We start from the raw sequence: 15,931 nt of genomic DNA, 5'->3' as shown, positions 1-15,931 counted from the left end.
CTAGTTTGCTGGTTAGGGTTAAATCCTAACCCGGGTCACTCAGCGAGCACCCCACCAGTGCTGATATTATCACCAGTAACAACTGCGGGAGAGGTGGATCAGGGCGCACGGAGAGGGCCGGGGGGCGCGCTCCCGGACAAGGAGGAGCTTGCTGCCTGGGCCCCGCCCTGCGCGGACCCTGGCCCGGCCGCGCTTGGCTGCCTCCCAGGTCAACGGCTGGGAAGCCGTCTCCGCGCGCTTCCTCCTTCCTCCTCCTCCTCCTCCTCCTCCCGGCTCCCGCCGGCCCCTCCTCCCGCTCGCGCGCCCTCCCTCCTCTTCCCCTCCCGGCCGCCGCCGCCTCCTCCTCCCCCTCCTCCCTTTCTCTCTCGGTCGCTCTGGGCCCCGACTCCATTCCGGCCTGGGAGCCGGCGCGGCCAGGCCGCCGTCAGTCCACTCGCCCCGGCCCCACGGGCCGTCCTCGCGCCTCCGTCCGTCCATCCGCCCGTGCGCCCGCCCGAGGCCCAGGTGAGCGCCCCCACCCTTCGCAGGCCCGGCCCGGCGGCGCGGGGAGCCCTACCCGGGACCCCCCAGCGCTCGATCTCCCTCCCTAGGTCCCCCGTAATACCAACCCAGGTCCGCACCCCTCGGCCGCGCCGCGGCCCCCGAGAAGCGCTGGGCGAGTGCACCGGGATGTGCCCAGCGCGGCCTTTTGTTGTGATGCGGCCCTGGGAGGGGACCGCGTGGGGGCGCGGGGGTCCTGTCGGCTTGGGAACCCCATATGCTCCCCTCTGCCTGAGGACCCCTCCTCCTCCCCAGCCGGCTAGCCTGGCCGGCCCTGGGGCCAGGTCTAGGCCAAATCTGAAATCTGAGCCAATCAGCGCCGCCCCTGGTTCCCCCCCTACCACGGCCCAGCGCCCCCGGTCCCAGTGGGAGGTGAGAGCCTGCGGGGCAGCAAGAGGCCCAGAGTCAGGCCACTGGGACCTGGCTGCTCTCTTGGGGCCACAGGTAAGGCCTGGTGCTGCTGGCCTCTAAGGGACTTGGTACCCCCAGCCTCATGCCAGGCCCAGCCTGGGCGGGCTTAGAAGTTGGCAAAAGTTTGGGGTTTCACCACTGGTTCCAGTCCACTTGCCTGTCCTGCCTGGGACTTAGGGTGGGTTGGAGTCCCCACTTGCTGTGTGTCCGCCTGCGACTGCCAGCCGTCTCTGAGCTGGGTGCCTCAGCATCAGCAGGTGGGCCTGGCCAGGGTTGCCAGGCTTGGGGGAAGGATGGGGGTAACAGATGGGGCTCATCTGTGTGGCTCTGGGTCAGGGTTTCCTGCCTTTTGGGGCGAGAGTGGCCCCAGGTCCCCTGGGCTGAAGCCAGATCTGGCATCCCTGTGCCTGAGATGGGACTTGTCCTCCCCCTGGTCAGGACATCTAACCTCAACTCAGTCTATGCCATGGGGTCTTCAGAGTGGGTGGACATTCAGTGTGCCTTGGTGTTTAGGGGCTCGGCATGTAGCAGGTGCTCTGGGAGTGCGTCCTCTCAGGATGATTCAAGAGTGTTGGGGGTTCTATGGCTGCTGACCTGAGTGAGTGCTCAGCCTCAGAAGATGGCCTGGGCCCGGGGTGGGTGTCTCCTGGCCCCTTGAGAAAGCACCATTTCTGGCACCCAGCAGCAGCAGGAGCAGCAGTGCCTGTGGCTTGACCCAAGGCTGCCCATGGCTCCTTCTTCTGGTCTCAGTCTTAACCAAATGGAAAATGGGCCCACACTCGAATGCTTCTTGTCGATCCTCCATGTGCTGATGGGGAAGTGACCAGACCAGGGCTGCTCAGTTTGCAGCTGACTTCTGGGGCCCTCCAGTGATGGCCCAGTGTGGACCCCGGGCACGCGATCTGTCGGAAAAGCGGCCCCTGCCGAGCCCTGGGCTGGGAGCCACGGGGCCTGCTGGTGATGTGCTCTTTCCACAATGTGTCACCTCCCTCAGCTGACTGCCTGCCCGCCGTCCTGCCAGGAGTACCCGCTCTTGCCTGAGCTGCTTATCAGCTCCTGGAACCCAGGCCCACCTCTGCCTGGAGGAGAGGCCCTCGTCCAGCTCTGGCCTCCCCCCCGCCCCCAGCCCATCTCCCTCCTGTGTTGCCTCCTGCTTGGGCTTCTAACTTGACTGTGACCTGAGTGAGGGTAGGGAGGAGATCGCTCGGCCACCCACCGAATCCCCATCCCCAACTCGTCTGCCTGGCTCTCAGCTGACCCTGGTACAGGGTACCTGCCTGGCACAAGCTCTGGGACACCCCTCTCTTTCCCCTATCCTGTGCTGAGCTCCTACTGTGTGCTAAGAGCCCTCAACTCAGGCTGAACAGGGCTGTAACAGTGTTGGCCGTGGGTGCTGGAGGAGGCCTTGGAAGGCTTCCAGGAGGTGATGTTGCTGGAGCCAAGTAGGGAGCAGCCGTTTGCCCAAGAAAGAAGGGAGAAAAGGAGGGCACTTCTCTGGGCCCTTGGGGTGGTGGGGTGTGGCCAGCCTGGCTGGGGAGTCAGGATCAGGTCCTTGGCCTCCAGGAGACCTGGCTCTGGAAGGTGAACCCAGCGGCAAACAAGTTGCCAGATGAATTAATATATAATCTTGGGTGCGATAAGGTCTGAGCTGGGAGGCCTAGGATACAGAGGCGCCTTGAAGGAAGCGTGTGGGAGTTGGCTAGGCATGGAGCTAGGGGAAGGGCTTGCCAGGCAGGGCTGGGATGTGTGTGTGTGTGTGTGTGTGTGTGTGTGTGTGTGTGTGTGTGCAAAGGCCCTGGGGTGGGGGAGGGGAGCAGGTGTTGTTTGAAGGGATGGTGGGCAGGTCTGTACCCAGCTGGCTGATTGGAGTCCCCTGTGGAAACCAGTCCTGAGCTGGAGGGCACCTGGTGGAAACAGGTCTCCTGTGAGCAACTGATTCAGGTCTGCCCAGGAGGAGGTGGGTGGCCAGGGGTAAACTGGGGAGCAGAGTGGGCTCATGTGTCCGCAGGCCTGGTTCAAGTTCCTACTGTCCCCACTGTGTGTGTGTTCTTGGTTGCAGTGAGAATACAAGTGGTAACTGTCTCCCAGGGAGGGTTGGTTCTCTGGGGTCTGGCACCAGGGGCCTGGAACCCCATGGTGCCTTGGACAGTTTGGCAGGTGTCTGGGGTCTGGCTTCGAGTGGATAAACTCACACATCTGAAGGTGCCCATGTGGGTAGGGTTGGCCTGGGAGTGGATGTTGGCAGCTGAGGGCACCACTGGGCTGGGTGGCCATAATCCCTGAACTTCCCTGTCTGTGCCCCGTCTCTGGGTGTGAGGGGGCTGGTCTCGGGAGCTCGGCTTCTGGAGAGTCTGCCTTGGGAGGCACTTGGTTCCATTTTCCAGATGAGAACATTGAAACTCTGAGAGGAGAAGCCACCTGCCTTGTTGTTCTGGTTACCAGGTATCAGGGCTGGGCATTTGCGTTGCCAGGGCTTCCCAGAGCAGCAGCACTTTCTGCCTGCTTGGTGAGCCCTGGCTCCTGCAGGGCCCCCGCGCAGCCCCTACCGGCTGTGCCCTATCGCCATGGCAAACTCTTCTGGTTTCCCCCGACCTCTGCAGGGGCGGGGGTACTTCCTCCACTCAGGGTTTCCAGGGTGGCCTGTGGGGGGCAGGGGCAGGGAGGCAGTAGGAAAGTGCTCTGTGACTAGGGGTGGGGCCGTCCCAAGCTGGGGTTTACTTTATGAACTTGTGGATGGAGCGGGCAGCTTGAGCCTGTAGTGGTAGCCTGGTGTTATCTGTGTCACAGCTGCTGGGGGAGGGAGACCCCATATCCTTGTGTGCAAGGAGCTGTCCGCTCCTTCCTTCGATGTTCACAGCAGGTCAGCTTGTGCACCTCCCTTGACCCAGTCCACTCACCTGCTCCCACAGTCTTCAGTCTCCTGGCTGCTCCTTCCCCGCCCTCATCCTCCAACCAGGGTAGGGTTGGCCTAGGGGTTCAAATAGAAGCATTCTGAGGTCAGAGTGCTGTGATAGATTAGTAATGTCTGCTGTGGGCAGAGCGTGGAGGAAGTACCGCCTGTGTGCTGTTGAGTTGTCATTCCTCATCCATTCTGACCTTCTTTTTCTCACAGATGGAGGAAATGAGGCCATAGAGAGCCAGGGCAGCTCCTGGAAGCTGGTGGGAAGGCCCAGGCCTCTTGTATTTGGGTCCAGGCTGTTTGCTGAAGTCCAGTGTGATGGAGCTGAGTCTGTGGTGGGTAATGGGGGCGGGGGTTGGATCCCAGGATAGAAAGTTAAGACTCGTGTCTTGCTCTTTGCCTCTCCCCATCCCCCCTCTCCAAGTCCCCACCCTCCATCCCCATAGCGTTCTAGGAATTTCCAGGAGAAAGAGGAACAAGAAGGGAGATATTGAATGCTGCTGTCCCAAGCCTTTCCTTGCTTGGCTTGGGCTTCTGGGCTGTCCTGTAAGGGTTCTTCTCTCATGACCCCAACCTTGCACTAGGAGGAGATGTGAGATACTAAGCTGCTGAGAGACAGTCAGAGCCCAGAGCCTCTGGGCTGTGTGGGACCCATGGCACTCAGGTGTGGTGGATGGAGATGGCTGGGAGGTTGTGGTGTCCAGCAGGGCCTGACTGCCTTTGACCCAGGCCTGGCCTTGGCTCCTGTCTGCAGCTCACAGCCTCACGCTGCATCCTGCTGAGCTGGGGCACCCTCAGGTTGTCTGGCCCTTGCCTCACACCTCCGAGGAAGACCAGGGCATTTGCTCCCATTGCCTGGAGGAGGAGACTGAGACTGAGAGAGGTCAAGGGCTGCCGCCACCCAGCAGAGTGAGGCGTCAGGCTGGATCCTGGGCTTTCGGCTGAGTCTGCGGGCCTAGCACTGCTGCCAGGGGTGTGTGTGCCAGGTCCGGGCAGTGCCGTGTGCTAGCGACAGGACCCTGGCTCAGGCTGCTGGAACCGCACGACACTTAGAGGAGTGCCAGGAAGCTGGGAAGGGTAGCCAAGAGGAGAGAGAGTAGCAAAGTCTTTGAAACCTGTTGGTTCTTGCTTCAAACCGTGCTTCAGTCACTGAACCTTTAGTCTCTGCCTCAGGGAAATGGGCACAGCAGTGCCAGTGCCAGCATGGAGAGTGTTGTGTGTTTTTGACCAGTGCCCGGGATGCTGGCCTGTGCACGATATGTACCATGTCATGATGAGGCAGGAGTGGTGGGCCTCCGGCGGCCTGGGAATCTGGGAATGCTCAGGCCTGGGGGCTGGTGCCTCAGTCTGGACAGAGAGCTGGGAAGGTTGTAACCAGGCACAGCCAGTGTTCCGAGTCTGGGTTCTACCCCCGGCCCAGCTCTGGCCCCCTTCCCTTGCTTTCCAGAGCCCTGTGTGTCCTCGTAGCCTTTGGGGTCCCTTCCTGAAAGGGGCAGCGTCAGGTGCTGTGTACCCTCCCCTGCCCTGCTTGCCGCTGCCCTTGGCTTTGGGGGAGGTGACTGAGAGAGTACCAGGGAGCAGTCAGGTCCCATGGCCAGGGACTGTGGAAGTGCCGTTGGAGACGCCATTTCCCTCTGCCCATTGCTGGTCCTCCCCACATCTCCTTGGCCGTCTGTACCTGTTGCCTTTGTGAAATGTTGGCTCTCTTCCTGTCTGCCCTGGTGTGTATGTCCACCATGCTTTAGCCATTGCAGGTCCTGGCGCCTGGTGTGCCCTCCTTGCCAAACCCTTCCAGGGGCTCAGACCCCAGCTCTCACTGTCTCCCCTGCACTCCTGCATCCACACTTCCCTCTTCGGTACCCCCCTTGCTCCCTCTTTGCCCTCCCTTGTGGCTCTGACATATTCTGCCTTGGTAGGTTTACTTCCCAAATGGCTGCAGTGGCCGGAGCTAAGCTGATCCAAAGCTGGGAGCCAGGAGCTCCCTCTGATTCTCCCATGTGGGTGCAGGAGCCCAAGACTTTGCATTCCAGGTTATAGGCAGGGAGCTGAATGGGAAATAGGGCAGCTGGGACATGAACTGGCGCCCATATGGGATCCTGGCACTTGCAAGAGGATTAGCCAGTTGAGCCATCTCACTAACCCAGCTGGTGATTCTTGGGATTTTTTTTTTTCTTAGTGTTATTTTTGGGATGATTGCCACTCTCCATGAGTTTATGAAGCACTGTCTGTAGTCACCTCAGAGCATCTGTAGCAGGGCTGGGAGAGACAGAGTGATGTGCTAACAGCCCTCGTTTGCCAGATGAGGATGCTGTGGTCTCAGACCGGGCTCCCTGCCCCTGCTTCTCTCTCTGCAGACTCCGCAGAGCCCCTCTCCCTAGCACTCACCACTCCAGGGAGGACCTGGAGCTTCAGAGAGGCGGAGTGACTGCCTGGGGCCACGCACCCCTAGTCTGGGAGAGTGGGGTGACTTCTGGCAGGGTATCCAAAGGCTCCAGCGTGCCACCATGGGGCTGGCTCCTTGGTTTCCACAGCAGGTGGCCAGGACGGCAGCTCGATAAGAGCCTGCTGCTGCCCACTCCTCCCCAGGATGGCTGGAGAAGCACAGGGACTTGCCTGAGAGTCTCCCATGTGTGGATTTGAACCTAGAGCTTCCAGGGCCTGGCCTGCCTTGTCTGGGTTCTGAGTGTGTGATTGTGCACGATAGGCCTGGTAGCCCTGCACGCAGTAGGTGCTCTGTAACTACCAGCTGTTAAGTGAGTATGTATCTTCTACCAACCCGGAGAGGGAGGGAATGACTGCTCCATTCCTCAGATGAGAAAATAGAGGTACAATGCAAGGAAGCTGTAGCCACTGCAGGGAGTGTCACATCCCGCTTTCCAGATGGGAAGCCTGAGGCTCAGTACCCGGGAAGAGACTCACCCAGGATTCTGTTTAGTTGCCTTTGGCCTGGGCGGAAGCTCCTCGTCCATTTCCTTGCTCGGGGCAGCTGATCTTCCCCTGCTGAACCCCAGCTCCTCTCTGGGTGACGTGGGTGTGGATGTGCCCGCTTTGGGCTCGTGGTGGAGGTTCCACTCCAGGCCAGTGTGTCCGACTGTGCTTTCCCATCTCAACAATGGGTCTGGAATGCCACGGAGGGAGACATGACTGTCCCCACCCACTCCAGCGGCTCCCCCGGGCTTAGTGGCCACATTGGGTGAGGGGGACTGAGTGATGAGGGTGGGTGGCTGGTTCCTGTGACCTGCCAGATCCCTCAGGCTGAGCCTAGTTAGGAGGTTGAACTCGATTGTGCAGAGCTTCTGGGTACCCTGAGCTGCACCAGGCAGAAGGCTCCTCTTCCGGGGCTCTGGTCTGAGAGATGGGGGAGGAGTCTTTCCCGTGGGGAAGACTTGGCCAGCTCATGCTGCTGGGCCTCCAGGAAGTGCCATGGTTAATCATCAGTGGTCAAAGCTGCAGGGATGGACAGGAAGTGGAGTGGCGGTGAGGACCTGGAGTGGGACAGGCATGGGGGAGCCCTCTAGCCAGGGGTCACCGCAGGAGTTTGGACTGGCCCTGAGTGGGGAGGGTGCAGGGGTTGAGTCCTGCGCACGATGATGTGGGTAATGTGACCTCTTCCTTTCGAAGTCAGCACGGTAGGCGCTCGGCTGCCCCACCCCCGGTCCTTGCCAGGTGTTCCCGAAGGCCCCGGAACCAGATGAGCCACAATTCTATTTGGGGACCATTCTGCTGTTCCCATTTCTCCTTGCCCTAGTTTTAGAAACGATGTGGGTTGGTTACCAGTTGGCCATTGGCAGAGAGCTCCCCTCCACCCTGTCCACCCTCTCTCAGATCTGTGGACATCGTGGGCACAGCAGGACGTGGCACTGCCATGGGACATTGCTCCCAAGTTCTGCCCTGGGGTTTTCTGAGCAGGGGCAGAACCTATACTGTAGGGGAGCCAGGCACAGCCCTGGCATTACCCTGCCATGGAGTGCGTTCCAGGTGAACCATGGCAGCCCAGCACAGTACTAGGAGTGCTTCCTGGAGGAAGTGTGCAGGAAGTAGGCAGAGGGTGGATCTTAAAGGCTGAATAACTCTTGAGAAAAAGGGAAGGATGACGGTGTGCTGGGAAGGAGGGACAGCATGTGCAAAGGCCTGGAGCTAGGAAGCAGCTTGGTGTGTGTGCACATGCGTATCTGTGTGAGCACGTGTTGGGAGCCTGTGGTCATGCCTGAGGCTAGAAGGTTGCTCTGTGGATCAGTCTTGCCCAGCACTCAGCTTTGACCTGGGACCCCACAGGAGCAGGACAGTGTATAGGTGGCTTCTTGCTGAGTTATGGAGAGGGACAGCTGGACTGGGCTCATTGCTAAGCAGCAGCTCTGGAGCTTGGAAGGGAGTGTTTGAGGGGCCTCCCTGGAGGAGGACATGCTGTGACTCACCTGTTAGTGGTTATGTGTTGGGGTGTGTGGTTCTTGCTGCAGGAGCTCCCCTCATGTGCTGGGGTCTGACCTAGGAGCCTGACTCGGCCATCGAGGCCCCTGGAGAGTGACAGGTACAGCCCTGTGGCCACTGCCCCATTCAGGTGGGCATGGCCCATTGGCTTCAGTGAGATAGTCCTGGAAGCTCCGCCGAGAGCTGATGGCCCCAGAGAGCAGGGGTCAAGTGGCAGGGCAGCCACAGTGTGAAGGGGGGACCACTGTCTTGTCACCTGGCTGCCCACACCTCCCTTCCTTGCAGCTGCTTGCCTGGCAGGAAGTAGCCAGGATGTGTTCTAGCCTGATGGCCCTGTGAATCTCATGGCTAGTGAGCCACCCCCTGTTGCAGGGCCCTGGTGGATACCCTGTCCCCGTTTGTCCCTGTTTGTTTGTCAACCTGCTTTGTTGTCTCTGGGGTCTCCGCCTTCTGAGCCTGTTTCCTCATGTGCAAGGTGGAGGGAGGGTCCCCCTGGAACCCTCCTCAGGCACAAGAGGGTGGAGGCAGACGGCACTGTGGCCCCAGCTGGCAGGGTGCCGGGGCCTGGGGGCTGCAGAGGGGTGGCTTCCTGTCTGCCCAGGCTCTCAGCTCAGAGGACAAAGCCCCTTTGTGGTGGGACAGAAGCTAGCTGCGAGCCCCCAGGGGAGCAGGCACGGGCCCCTCCTCTTCCCTCAGTCCCCCGGGAAGCAAAAGTGGGGCAAAAGTGAGGTTGCAGTGCGGGCTTGTGGCTGCCCTGGCTGTGCTCTGGCTGCTCAGCTGGGCTGGGGGTCTGGGAGGCCCCAGTGGGTACTCTGCTCACTGACTCATTCACTCAGCAGTTCCCAGGAGCCCCTGGCCTTTGATTTTGACCCTTCTGACCTGAGGATTCCCAGGCTTCCCAGCCGATCACCAATTTGTTAGATTTGAGTTGTCTTATTTTCCTCCATCTGATGGAAAGACAGAGATGGAGAGAGAGCACGTCTGTTCCTTCCCTGAGGCCAGGCTGCAGCCAGGAGCCCAGACCTCCAGCCAGGTCCCCCTGTGTGGGTGGCAGGGTCCCAAGCACTTGAGCCATCTCCTGCAGCCTAGAGAATCCTAGAAACTCTGCCTACTTCTTTCCTCCCCCCCATCCCGAGTTCCAAGTAACAGCCCTGAAGCGTGGTAGGATTGCTTTCTTGTCCTAGGGAATTAGAGGTTGCCCAGTGTGATGTAGAGGTGCCATCTAAATGCCTGGACTCCAGCTAGCCATAGGAGTGGGTCTCCGTTTGTCCTGTTGTGAAATGGGTACAGCCATTGGTGCTGGCAGGACCAGCAGAGATTGTGAGAGCTGGGGCCACTGTGGGGTGTGTGTGTGTGTGTGTGTGTGTGTGCGCGCACATTGATGGCAGGTGTTTTTGTCGTTCTTGGACTGGCAGGAATCAGGGCATACAGGTGAGTGGCTATGTCCACTGGGCTCTGACTCTGTCCACTGGCAGGGATGGCCCTTGGGGTAGAAGTGCAGTGGTCCAGTGGCCCCTGTCAGGTAACAGCACTGTGGCATTTATGGGTCCAGGTGGGGAAACTGAGTCCAGAAGGGTATCTAGGTTTGCACATAGCTGTAGGCCTGCTCTGGGAGCACCCCCTCTCACAGCTGGAGCCAGCCCCGGCCTGCCACTGCCCCACCCCGGTTACACTGGCCGAGCAGGTTTGAGGCCTGCCAGCTCTAAGCATGCTCATACCGGGAACACGGGACCAGACTCGCCCAGCGGCCCCAGCCTGTGGTCAGCTCCCCCAGCTTCTTTTGGCAATCATCCCCGACCCCAAAGTCTGAGTCAGGCCTGTGCTGGGCGATGCCTGGGCTTAGCATGGTCCCAGACTTGCCCCCTGCCCTACCTGAGTCATGAGGGGTTAGAGGACGCGTGCTGGGCAGGTGCAGGAGGACACCACAGTGTGTGTGGGGGGAGGGGCATGGGCCGAGTGGACTGGAGGGCTGGAACCAGCTACGTCTCTCCCCACCATGGAGGCCTGGGTCGAGCCCATGTGCCTGACCATTCAGTAGTTACTGAACACTGTACTATGTGCTGGACAGCGTTCTAAAGGCTTGACACAGCCAGTAACCCATCAGACCCAACCTCCTGCTTTGGTTGAACTGGCATTTTATTGGAAGAGACAGTCAGTGTGGGAGAAGAGAAGCCTTCTGGGGTTGGGGTGGTTCATCCCAGGTTGTGTGTTCATCCTTGTTAGGGGAGGGGTCTGTGTCACCGACAGGTGGAGTCACTTTCCCAAGGTGAGGAAGCACCGGAGCTATTTTTTTTCCCCAAGATTTATTTATTTTTCTTGGAAAGGCAGATTTACAGAGAGGAGAGACAGAGACAAAGATCTTCCCATCTGCTGGTTCATCCCCCCAGTGGCTGCAATGGCCAGAGCTGAGCTTTTTCTGGGTCTCCCATGTGCGTACAGGGTCCCGAGGCTTTGGGCCGTCTTCCACTGCTTTACCAGACCACAGGCAGGGAGCTGGGGTGGAAATCCCAAGCACGCCTTCTGGTGGGTGACCTGGCTGTCCTTAACACCTTGGCTGCTAGGCCAGTGCCTGTGTCCAGAGGCTGTTTCTGGGCGCAGCCCGTGGCCGGCGCTCTGCCCCCAGGTGGTGGGATTTCCAGAGCTTGGACAAGCAGGTGCATCTCTGAGTCTGGGGGCAGGTGAGGGCAGGCGGCCCTGAAGGAGGTGCTGGAGTTCCTGGATGAAAGGGGCAGGGGGCTGGTGAACAGGGTGAGCCCAGCCTAAAGACTGGTCAGGAGTTCAAGAGGAGAGTGAAGATGTAAGACAGGAGGGGACAGGCAGGGCTGTGACTTGCTGACCACTGTCAGGGTCAGATACCTTGTCACTTCCATCTGCCGGAACCCATTTTATGGATGAGTAAAGGGAGGCCTGTGCCTCCCTGAGCTCACACAGCTAGGAGAAGCCACGCCCCCCCTCCCCCGTGGGCTTTCGGTAGGGGTGGGATGGGGTGGGCTGCAGCTCAAGGCTGACCACGTGGCGGGGGCTCGCCATTATGTACTCCTACCCACCAGTGTCCCTGGAGGGAGCTGCTGCCTGGGCGTGGGCGGGCAGGAGGGGGCACTGTGTGTTCCCAGAGCCCAGAAGCAGCCTGAGCTGCTGGCGGCGAACAGCCGGCACCCGTGGGCTGGGGCCGCCTGGCAGCCGCACCCCCCCCAGGCCTTGTACGGATGGGGCAGCTGGGGGAGGGCAGAACCTAGGGCCTCAGACCTACTGCTGGGCGTGCAGAGGTGAGGCCAGGGCCAGGTGAGGGACATAGTGCAGTGGATTGCAAGTGCAAGGCTTGGCCCAGCCCAGCTGTGTGCCCTGGGGGAAGGCCTGCCCTTGTCTGAACCTCAGCCTCCTCTGCATAGGCAGGTGGCTCTGAAGTCAAGGTCAGCGCTGGAACCTCTTGCCCTCGCCGGTTACCCTGGCCAGCCTGCTTGAGGTTGCCTGGCTATGCTGGGCAAGGGTGGGGCAGTATTGACACTGCCCAGTGCTGCCAGTTCCCTAGCTGGCGATACACCCAGCAGCTTTGTCTTCAGTGACCCTGGCCTTGGGCAGGGCCTGGGGAGGAGGGCGTGATGGTGGATGGGAGTAGGGGGGCAATGATGAGACCCCAGGCCCGTTACCCACCTGTCCTCTGCTTAGCTACTGAGGTCCGTAAGGCCACGGGACTCCCCTTAAGGCTTGCTTGCCTTTCTCGAAGAGGCCCTGTCTCCAGGCACAGCTGACTGGACCATGCCTGCCACGCTCCTGCCACAGAATGCCCCATTTATGGGCTCTGACTGAGGGATCCCTTCTTCTGGGAAGCCCGCCATGGTTTAGGAACTACCCTTACCCCACCCCGGGGCAGCCGTGTCCGCCTCCCAGACCTGAACGGATGGGCCCATTTTTCCCGCGGAGTCACCCCTGGGCCTGGACTGTGGCCAAGAGTGACCTGGTTAAGCCATACCTCCCATTGCCCGCCCCTCCAGTTCTGTGGTGTTCCTCTGCCCGAGCCTGAGCGTGCCTTGCAGGTCCAGTGGAGAGAGGCAGGGCCTCATTGACACTCGGGTGCGGGTGTCTGGGCTGTGGCAGCCCCCTGTGTCTTTGAGGGGGGGCGGGGATGTCCCAGTGCCCTGCTTTGCTACTCTGGGTCATTAATTTTTACTGCTGCCTGCAAAATGTGGGCGTCTTCTTGGCCCCGAAGAAAGCACCACCCTTCCCCACCCCCCAACCACAGTGCCTCACCTCCACTTGGTGTAGGTGCCTGGTCGCCAGGGGCTGGGTGGGGTGGGGGAGGGGGCTTTTCGCCTAGGGCTAGTTTGCCACCCAGTCCTCCTCTCTGCTCCACCCCCCACATTCCAGACAGCGTGAGCCTGTGAGAGCCGGCCCTCTGCATCCTGTGGGGTCACTGTTATCAGGAGACATTCCTGCACCAGCTGGCTCCTGCCCCGGACTCTTGGGCAAGGGTGACAGTGCCCGCTGAAGCTTGGGTGCCTGCTGTGGGACTGGGCCCTGGACTGTGAGGGTGGGTACCCAGCCAGTGTATGTTTGCTTCCTTGTGAGCTGTGGAAGTTTGGGTCTCCTCCTATCTCCGAACCCCCAGGACTCAGGTGGGCTTGTCAGACTGTGTGTGCTGCTGCTGCCAGCACGGTTCCCGCTGTACACAGGTCTGCCCACCTGTGAACCCGTGATTGCTCCCTGTGGGACCCCTAGTGTCACTGCACCTGGGTTCTCCTTGTGATGGGTCAGTTGGGACCTGGAATCTGGGGGTGAGTGAAAGTCAGGTTCCTTTCTGTGCCTGCATTTTCCTGCCTGGCCGTGGGTAGAACTGTGTCCCGGCTGCTGCTTGTCCCTGAGCTTTCTGTAATTGCTGCCTTTCTGTAATTGACTGGTCCAGCCTTTTTGGCTTTTCCGGGGCTCTGCTGAAGAAGCCAGAGTGGCCACCTGGGACTTTGTGGCAGCCATGTCTCTGCCTCCCTTGCTTTCTTCCTTAGGAATGCTGGCCACACCCATCCCTACTTGTGGAAATCCTTGTCGCTTGACCCTTGTCATATGCTGCCTCCTCCAGGGAGCTCTCCCAACTGGAGAAGATGGCTGATCCTCTGCACACTTGACTGGAGGCTCTCTGGTTTGACCACCCACCCCCCAGTGTCCACCACGACCAAGTCATGACTAGGAGGCCTGTACCCCTGTTCCCTTGCTCCCCCTCAGCTGTGCCCAGGAGGCATGAGGATAATGAATTTTTAAACATTGATCTCATATGTTGGAAAAGCAGAGTGACAGAGGAACACAGAGAGAGAGAGAGAGAGAAGAGATATTGCTTTTCCATATGTTGGTTTACTCCCCAAATGTTTGCAACAGCTGGGGCTGTGGCAAGGCAGGAGCTCCATTTGGATCTCCCCCGTAGGTGCAGGGGCTCAGGGACTCAGGTTGTCTTATGCTGTTTATCCTAGGCCGTAAGTAGGGAGCTGGTGGGATTGCAACAGGTGCTGTGCTATGGGATGCCAGGGTTGATAGATGGAGACTTCACCCACTGTACCCCAACATCAGCCCCAGGTTTGACAGTCTCCAACTCCTCTTTGCAGAGCAGCACGTGAGGGCTCCGAGAGGTGGACTCATTCGCCCAGCGATGAGAGGCAGAGCCAGGTGTTGAAGCCAGGTAAGCCTGCATTTCTTCTGAAACAGGAGAGAGCGAAGCATAAACACACACACACACATGTGTATGCACACACACTTGTGCACACACGTGGCACACACGCAGGGTACAGAATTGTTCTTGCAGTCCTAGGGGATTGGAAAAGGCACTGGTGCTGGCACTCAGATACAGGATGCCCTTATGGCAAGCAGTGGCTTAGCATGCTGTGCCACAGCAGCACTACCTCCTTATGGTGTGTTTTAAATGGTGTCATTTGGGACACAGAAGCTCTTGATGTTGATGAGGTCCAGTTTTTCTCTTTGTTATTTTTGCTTTGGGCCCAAGGTGTCATATCTAAGAAACCATTGTGATCAAAGGTCATGACATTTATGCCTTTATTTTCTTATGAGTTTGGCTAGTTTGATCCCTTGCCTTCTGGTTTGTGCGCATCTTGGAAGTGAGCTTTTCTTTTTGTTTGTTTCTTTCTTAAGATTTATTTGTTTTTTTATTGGCAAGTCAGATATACAGAGAGGAAGATCCTCTGTCCAATGATTCACTCCCCAAGTGAGCGCAATAGCCTGTGCTGAACTGATCTGAAGCCAGGAGCCTCTTCCGGGTCTCCCACCCGGGTGCAGGGTCCCATGGCTTTAGGTTGTCCTCGACTGCTTTCCTAGGCCACAAGCAGAGAGCTGGATGGGAAGTGAAGTGCCTGGGACACAAACCAGTGCCCACTTGGGATCCCAGTGAGTTCGAGACGAAGACTTTAACCACTAGACTACTGCGCTGGGCACCATTTTTTCTTTTTAAAAAAAATTATTTATTTTATTTGAAAGACAAAATAAAGAAAGAGAGGGAGGAAGGGAGAGAGAGAAAAAAAGAGAGAGATCTCTCCATTGTTTACCCCCAAATGGTTGCAATGGCCAAGGTGGGACCAGACCAAACCAATCTGCTGCACCTTGCACCCTCATTTTTGTTTATCCGATACTTTTTCAGCATTGCTGAAGTTGTTTATTAGTTTTCAGATTTTTAAATAGGATCCTTAGGATTTTCTGTGTACAAAGCATGTTATCCATACTGGTACTGTGGTGCAGCGGATTAAACTACTGTCTACCTGCAGCACTGGCATCTCATGTAGGTGCCAGTTTGAATCCTGGTTGCTCCACTTCTGATCCAGTTCCCTGCTAACGTACCTGGGAAAACAGTGGAGGATGCCTCAAGTCCTCGGACCTCCCTTGCCACCCATGTGGGAGATCCAGAAGAAGCTCCTGGCTTCTGGCTTCTGCATGGCCCAGCCCCAGCCACTGTGGTCATCTGTGGAGCAAACCAGCCCATGGAAGATCTCTCTCTCTGTAACTTTGACTTTTAAATAAATAGACCTTTAAGAAAGATCATGTTATCTGAAAATGGAGGTCCTTGCACTCTTCCTTCTCAGTGTGGATGCTTTCATTTTGTTTTCTTCCCGAATCGCACTGGTGAGCGCCTCCCCCACACAGCCTCAACCAGGGGCAGTGAGAGCGCCTGTCCCTGTGTCCTCAACCGGCCGCAGGGGTGGCCGCGTCCAGCCCTCCACCCGTGGGGGTGATGTTTGCAAGTGGTTCTCATCTGGGCCCTTGACCGAGTGCAGGAAATCCCCTCCCATGGCGTGCTCCTGTGGGGATGTGGGGGTCGGACGTGGCCGGACGCCGTGGCTGCACATCCTGGGATGAATCTATGGTTTCTGTTCTTTATTTGGCTAACGGGGATGGGGCATTGTGTGAGTTGATTTGCAGAAGTTAAACCGGCCTTGTGTTCCCCAGATGGAGGAATGTAGTGCTGGGAACCCCCGGGGGTTCCAGTCTCTCCCCACTGGGTTTGCAGCTCCAGGCTACCCAGAACACCTCAGGCAGTGTCCACACTCCATAAATAATAATTGGGGTGTGTTGTGGGGGTGGGGGATTAATGGCAACAGGGAAAAGTCTAAGTATTTCAGCATAAATGCTTTTTATTTTGTTTTGTTTTGCTCCAACTATTTTGAA

General features: G+C 58.5%; 1 protein-coding gene across 2 annotated transcripts in view; it reads left to right on the top strand.

Annotated features, from left to right (window-relative positions):
- Nucleotides 1-392: 392 nt before the first annotated feature.
- SRC (SRC proto-oncogene, non-receptor tyrosine kinase) overlaps nucleotides 393-15,931 on the top strand; it is a 34,644-nt gene continuing 19,105 nt past the window's right edge. Inside the window, exons 1-2 of one of the 2 annotated variants that reach the window (XM_040981493.1) lie at nucleotides 393-504; nucleotides 13,867-13,940. The gene's annotated coding sequence lies outside the window, so the exon portion shown is untranslated. The remainder of the gene's footprint in view (nucleotides 505-13,866; nucleotides 13,941-15,931) is intronic. The other variant, XM_040981494.1, reaches the window with a different exon arrangement.

This window comes from Ochotona curzoniae, unplaced genomic scaffold (assembly GCF_017591425.1).
Source record: "Ochotona curzoniae isolate NIBS_2020 unplaced genomic scaffold, NIBS_Ocur_1.0 contig_3520, whole genome shotgun sequence".
Classification (NCBI taxonomy): Eukaryota; Metazoa; Chordata; class Mammalia; order Lagomorpha; family Ochotonidae; genus Ochotona; species Ochotona curzoniae.
The sequence above is the reverse complement of the archived record's forward strand: the minus strand, read 5'-3'. Positions and strand labels throughout refer to the sequence as shown.